This window comes from Sinocyclocheilus rhinocerous, unplaced genomic scaffold (assembly GCF_001515625.1).
Source record: "Sinocyclocheilus rhinocerous isolate Xijiao unplaced genomic scaffold, SAMN03320098_v1.1 scaffold338, whole genome shotgun sequence".
NCBI classification, from domain to species: Eukaryota; Metazoa; Chordata; class Actinopteri; order Cypriniformes; family Cyprinidae; genus Sinocyclocheilus; species Sinocyclocheilus rhinocerous.
This window is the reverse complement of record NW_015663900.1, coordinates 436,775-444,231: the sequence shown is the minus strand read 5'-3', so window position 1 is coordinate 444,231 and position 7,457 is coordinate 436,775. Positions and strand designations below refer to the sequence as shown.

At 39.0% G+C, this 7,457-nt stretch overlaps 1 protein-coding gene across 3 annotated transcripts in view; it reads right to left on the bottom strand.

Annotated features, from left to right (window-relative positions):
- The window catches only part of sgcd (sarcoglycan, delta (dystrophin-associated glycoprotein)), a 513,027-nt gene that overhangs the window by 174,739 nt on the left and 330,831 nt on the right, over positions 1-7,457 (bottom strand). The gene's annotated exons all lie outside the window — the stretch shown is intronic.

Here is a 7,457-nt window from a genome sequence, read left to right as displayed (position 1 = left end):
ATAAGGGTTTTTTAAACAAAATCAAAAAAAAAAAAAAAAAAAAAAAAACTGTAAATAAATGAATAAATACATTTTCAAGTAAACAAGTTATGTTCTAGAGCAGGGATGGCCAAAGTCGGTCCTGTAGAGCCACAGTCCTGCAGAGTTCAACTTCAACCCTAATCAAACTCACCTGAACAAGCTAATCAAGGTCTAAGCCATAATGCAATCAGAATCAACAAACTTTCAGCACACTTTGTGAGCCAACTCTTAAATGCTGTGTTTTTGGAGAAAAAATCCAAATTTCATTTCAACAGGAATCCATATGACTCGGAAGTTTGCGTGAGGGTCAAGATAATTTGGGTTCAAACTGGTCAATGGGATTTGCTGTGTTGATCAACAGAAAATGGATCCTTCTTGCATACAAAATTTTGCACAAATTTTGCACTTCTCTTAGTGTAACTATCCAACTTCAGTACAGATTTAGTAAAATTAATATTAAGAGCCCCTCATCAACTCCAGCGATTCCACGTAAACGCAACCCATCTTTTCACATTTCACTCAGTATTAAATTAATGTAAATGTGTTTTGATACAGGGTCCCAATAGCTCAGTTTGCTGTTTTAACATTACCCTTACGGTAAACATAGACTGTGTGCTTTGAAGTCTGAAGCCTTTGGTGAGAAATCTTTTGCCACTTCCCATCCCTCACATGCTCTTATCACCTATTTAACAACATTCACATCAAAGAATCAGAGTGCCTGTCGCAATTGTACCCTACTTTGGTCTGTTGGCCATTTTCTCTGCACAACTGCCATTAACATAAGCAAATATGGGGGATGAGTTTTATGATATCTGACTTCTATGAAAGTCTGTAACAAACTCTTTGAGGCATGCTGCTGCAATTTGCAGGTCTGTGTGGATTGAGAAGACACATTAAAATTAGCATGTGCCTAGAAATCAAAGGCTATGGTCATTTACACAGTCAGTGTTTGGAATCCCAGTGTTTACTGTTTGGCACCTCAGTAGCCTACATAAAAGGAGCAAAAGCAGATCAAATGGTGTCGAGTGGATGAGTGACCAAAATCAGTCCTTTTCTCCAACTCACAACTTGAGTGATACCTGCAATAATATCAGCAGGTTATTCAATGACAAAGACTGTTTTTTTGTTGTTGTTGTTTTTGTTTTTTGCAAGTGTAAGACAGCACTTGCGGAGAGAGCCTGTCTACACACTCTTCTGACTGGCTGTGATTTGTGATTTTGTTATGGTTTGTGGCACTGTTGCATCTGGTATGGACAAACAATTTGTGTGTCACTGGAATCTTGATGCATTGAGTCTGGTTAGAACATAATTTAAGGTCATTAGCTGGTCAGTGGCTAGTTGACCTGTTACCATGTTTATAAATGGACTTCCATCTTACATAAGTGAATGTTAAACTTGAAACCATCATGTTTCAAAAACAGTTTTAAAAATTCAAATTTGGATCCTGGATTTCTCCCAGCAGAGGAGACTCAGGGCAGATTGGAAGTACAGTAAACATCTCTGGTTAGGCGTGTAACCATGGTTCCCCTGAAAGGGAACGAGACACTGTGTCCCCAAGGGGACACTCTGGGGATGCCATCAGCATGACCAGTGTCTGAAGCACGTATGAAAACACTCCGAATCATTGGCCTGCACAGCCTGTGACATCATTAGTGGAGCTCCTGGAATTATAAGAATTATTCCTGTATCGCGTATCTTGTCAGTGTCTGCGCTTGCTTGGCCATTTGTTGTGGAGAAAATAAGGAAAGTGTGTCCAGCTGAATTAATGTAGTATTTTGTTAGAAGGGTATAAAAAAGCTTAGTTTACCGCGGCAGCCGTCGGTTGAAGGCCTCCTCGTGTGAAGACCGAAGAGTGTAAAGACCATCGACTCTACCGTGCGACTCCACCGTGCAGGGACATAAGGATAAGTAACGCTTTTTATTTCTCCTCTTTCCTATTACTTCTTTCGCTTCTGTTTCAGTTTTTATAACCATTTCTTACTATGTGTAAGTAAGTTGTTGTTTTTTAGCATGTAAGTTCGGCAGTGTTATTTTTTAGGATTACTGATAAACTATATGTAGTTGTTTTTTTGGTGTTTGGCTTAGTGTTATGTTAGAATCGTTATTATACTCTTATACCTTTTGTTCTTTACTATTTTGAATTGTTTTTAGCTTTATTTTTGTTTTTCATTTAAATGTTAAGTTTTGAAATTTTGTTGTATTCATTTGTCATTTTTATTTAATTTCTTTATTTTTAAAATGTGTATAAGTAGTATTTATAAAGTTTTAGCTTTTAGATTTGGATTTGTTTTTAGTTGTTTTAATACTACAATTGATTGCTTCTGTTGTCCTCATTTGTAAGTTGCTTTGGATAAAAGCGTCTGCTAAATGACTAAATAAATAAATAAATAAATAAGAGGGTGCCTGTAATATACGTCATCAATTTCTTTGTCTCAAGGAGACATGACACAGGCAAGGGGCATGGCATGGCATGGCAAAGGGACGCCGTGTCTCATTCCCTCTTGGGAAACCATGGTTCCATGCATAACCCGAGACATTACCCTTCAAGGGGGTAATCCAATGACGCTTCGGACAGCTAAACTAACTTGGGAAATGGGGAACCCAACGATCACTAATATAAGGAGGGACATCCAAAAGCATGTGGGATTCAGGGGGACCGCCTGCTTTAAAATACCCTGAAATCAGAGGAGGCAGCCTAGCAAATAAATAGGAGCCTCAGGGGGACTGCCTACTTAAAAGCCATAGAAAGCGGGGAGACAGCCCGACCCTGCTAGGGAAAAATCTCTTGACTCAGTGGGAGATCTTATCAAAGAAAAACTAGCCTCAACCGGTACATTTTTGACAAATAATTTCTAGAATAGGGAGACTTTATGGGAGCTCAATCCAAGAAATCTGTACATGTGGACTGAACAGAGGAGCAAGGAACCCTACTTCAATATCCACATACTCTCGTGAAGGACATCTCGTTCCACCTCCTTGTTCAGTGCGATCATATCACACAGCACACATTTAGCTCCTCCGAGAACCAAATAAACTCTGGCTGCGTTTAAACTTGGCATTAACATGTGATGATGCGATCACCGTGATCTGACCAAGCAGATCGAATCATCAGTCATTCAAGACATGGCGTGTATACACTTGGCAACATCAAGTGACTTCTCTATCTGGGTAACCGATCGGATCTCTCTTTCCCATGCAATATTCAAATAAGTCTTACACAGTGTCTACACCAGACGCGAGCGTCACGCTGGATGTGGTGCGGCGAGACACAACAAATACCCGATAGTAAACTGTTGCCTCATCCTATTTATGACGTACTGACACAAAGTTCAAATGATTTGCAACGGTCGCTTCACGTCCGGTGTAGGCAAGGTGGCTGGACACGCACTGAACGCGCACACTCCTCGCTCATGCACAAAACACATCAATCATGCATGTCGTCAGGTCCTCAAACATAGGCAAGCAATAACTGAAACGTTTTGCAGAGTGTTTCCTACACGTACACAAACAAACGGCTCCTGAAAGCCAAAGAAGCTGATGATGTGCATTACAGGCACCCTCTTATACTTCTGAGCGTTCCGCTAGTGACGTCACGGGTTGTGCGGGCCAGTGATTTGGGCCCTATCCCAAATTACACACTTCACTTGCATTTGCGGTCTTGCAGACTTACAATGGCTGCCGCGTGTGCATGTACATTAAGTCCACGAGACTGTAGGATGTCCCATTCACCATCTTAGCTTTCAGAAGGGCGCTTGCAAGCGCCCCCTTTGCGGCTGCTATGCACCCTCGATGCGCACTTCTGCCGAGGCCGCACTGAGGCAAGCTCCGCAGCAGACTTCTACCCAACAGACAAAGCGCCATTACATCACGAAAGTGTGGACTTGCACTTGCGGTCTTGTGGACTTATAATAGCTGCCACATACGCATGTACGTTAAGTCCACGAGATCGTAGGGTGTTCATCATTTTAGCTGTCAGAAGGGTGCTTGTGAGCGCCCCCTTGCGGTTGCTATGCACCCTCTAAGCGCACTTCTGCCGAGCCCACACGGAGGCGTGCTCCACAGCAGACTTCTTCCCGACAGTCAAAGTGGCATAACGTCACGAAAGTGTGGACTCAGAGGAAGACCGCGAGGGTTTAGGGTGTGATTTGGGACAGGGCCTTGGAGTGTTTTCACACATGCTTCAGACACTGGTCATGCTGATGGCATCCCCATGCTGATGGAGTTCCCTTGAAGGGGAAACTTGACTTTTGTGGTGAGAAAATGTAAACTAACCAAAGATGCAGGAGGGGGGAGGGGAGGAGAATGAGATTAGGTGCTGTGTGATGCTGAATCTTTCCGGCTTTTTCTCTACACAAATCAAAATGGAATCGGAGGAGTGGCAGATAAGGGAAGAAGAAAAGGCAAATAATACGATGAATTATTCAGACAGGTTTGCAGCAGCTGACAGCAAGGCCAAAAACTCCCAGGTGTGTTTCTGCACAATGCCATATGGGAATCAGCAAACCTCCTCTGCTGTGCCACAGTTTATGCCGCATCAAGAAGTAAATTGATTTCCACCATCAGTGTCACTACACTAGCTGTTCGATATTTATGGTGGAAGAGAATGTGTGAGAAAGGAGAGAAAGAGGAGACAAGAATTGTAAAGAGGGTCTGGTGAAAAAACAATCTCCTTTATCTGATGCTCTGACATTGAGGAGAGGGACAGTGTAAATGCTTTGAAAAGAAAGAAAGAAGGGCCAAAGACACATCTTGTGAGAAGAAATGAAAAAAAAAAAAGTTACACTTTATTTTAAGGTGTCCTTGTTACAGTGTAATTATACATTTAAGTACTGAGTAATATTAATGAACTACATGTACTTACTATATGGTTAGGGTTAGGATTAGGGTTTGGCTTAGGGTTACTTGCATGTAATTATGCATAATTAATTGTTATTATAATAGTAAGTACATGTAACGTGTAATAAGTACACTTTAAAATAAAGTGTTACCGAAAAGAAAGAAAGAAAGAAACTATGGCTATCAATATATTAAAATAAAAAAAATGATTAATGTCATAATGTAAGAAAGCAGAATGAAATATCTATGTCAAAATCTGTAAATTGTTTATTGTTTATTATTATTATTATTCTTGTTGTCGTTGTTAATTTATACTTTACACCCATTTTTTTTTTTTTTCGCTTTTCCACAGCCCTCCATTTGAGAACCCATGTTCTGAAGCAGTGCAACATTTGAGTTGTATTGTGTATTATGACCAGGGAAAGGATGTTATCAAGAATTTTTCAGCTAAACTTCTGAATTGAGCAAACAGCATATAACACAAACATTATTTCAGGCAACCAAACTCACATTTCTGTTGAGAAAGAGACATTTAAAAATGGCTTTAAATATTTAAAAATAGCAAAAGTTATTTGCAAATGTAATTGCATAAATGGTTTTATACAAATATTTTTTTATTTGTATCTTCATGTTAACCTGTTGACATTTCAGTTATGACAGTTTTAATGTGCTCTCCTACATAATCTCCTGATTTTTAATTAATTAATATTCAAAGGTAATAAAAAATAATATCTGAACTAGCATAAAACTGGCTTAAAATGTGCATCTCAATGCCAAAACAGTGCACAAAGTCTGCAAGGCTGTACAACTTTACACACTGTACATCTACACACTGCACAGGATAGCAATTTCGGAACAGTAGAAGGTGAAGGTTCAGCTCTTGAATTTTAATTAGCTAATGTGACTGGACGGTCTAGGAAGATTACCTAGCAATGTCAGTGCTTGCTAATTAATATCCATGAGCTCAGTCTTCACCATAGTAACATTACAACCCAAGCTTCTTCTTTTGCCACACTTTAAAAAAACTTATGTCGCCAAGGATGTAAAGTGATAAGCTTCGTCTGCCAAAGCTCAGATATCTAATCTCTTCTGATCATGGACACAAACACATTCACACAAAAATAGCACAACATCATGGCTGCATCCAAAAGTTAAAAAATGCTGCCTCCGCAGGCAGCATATGAAGGTATGAAGGCAACAAGTCATGTCCAAACCTGATCGCGTACAATGTGTTCCAATAAGTGAATATCTGAAAGTTGTGGTTGATGGTGAGATTGTGTGTAATTGTACATTTTGACCAACTTTTTCCACTTTTAATGTAATTTCTAAACAATTAGTTTTGTAGTAATTAAATATTTGCTTAGTTACAGGGCCGGGTCTAAGGGGGGACTGGGGATCAATGTCACCCCAGATACTCTTATCCCTCTCATCCCAGATACGCAACCATACCCTCAGTTTATTAAACATGGTAAAATGAATGATTTTAATGAATATAGTGAATGTATGAATATTTCCACACAAAACAAATGACCCCCAAATAAAATGTTTTATGGGGCTAATCAACATTAATAATTATTTTATAATTACAAAATAATTATTTCTGCCATAATTATTCTAAAGTGTTTACAGAATAACATTGAAGTGGAAAAATATTGGTAATTCTAACCTCATGCTCATAGTTTTATTATTATAATACATCAATCTGGTTGAGCAGTCGCATACGGTCTAGCCACAGAAGTCATAGAACTCAAATCATAGATATGTAAAGGTAGATAGCTTATTAGTGACTGTTTCTGTGGGCCGCTATACGTAAGACGTCCGCCATATTGGAATGGTCAAAGCAAGTCCGTGAACACTCGAGAACAAGTAGCCTGTACGGTAACCCTAGTTATACGCATGCACGAATATCTAAATCTGCAATAGACTTCAGCAGATTATTTGCTAAACTAACAATACAACAAGACGAAGCCATTAGCTAACACAACATTTAAAAGGTACTCTAGTTTAAAAACCTGTAATATTGAGTTAATACATATTAAAAACACAAACCAACACATTCTTATATTCTTACTGTGAAAGTTTATCCCATTTCTTCAGGAATTTAAATTTCGGCATTTTTTATAACCACAGGCTGCACAATGTTGATTTTAAAAAAATTATTTATTCATTAATTTTTATTGTGAGTGACGACGCATTGATCGTTCCAAGATGGTGGATGCATCGACATGTCTTGAGCGGTTGAATGTCCCTATACATCTACCTATACATATCTATGGTTCAAATATTTTAAGGCATTCAGAACTCAGATCGGATCCAAAATTTCTGCATATGATCAGAAATCCTCGCAGCTCCCACACTACTCTCCATTGGAAATTAATGACTTCTGGTCTGTCACTGGTCGTTTGTCGGAGATAGTGGATAGGCGGATATATATATATCAGCATATTGCACTCTTTGTTTTATATGCATAAGTGGTGGTGATCCAAGGTGATCCAAGGCTGAAATTCGCCTACATTAGTGTAATCTATTAGGCTAACCATGCACATCATAAACCCATATTTGTAGGCAAGTACAATATATAGTACAATGTATATATATAT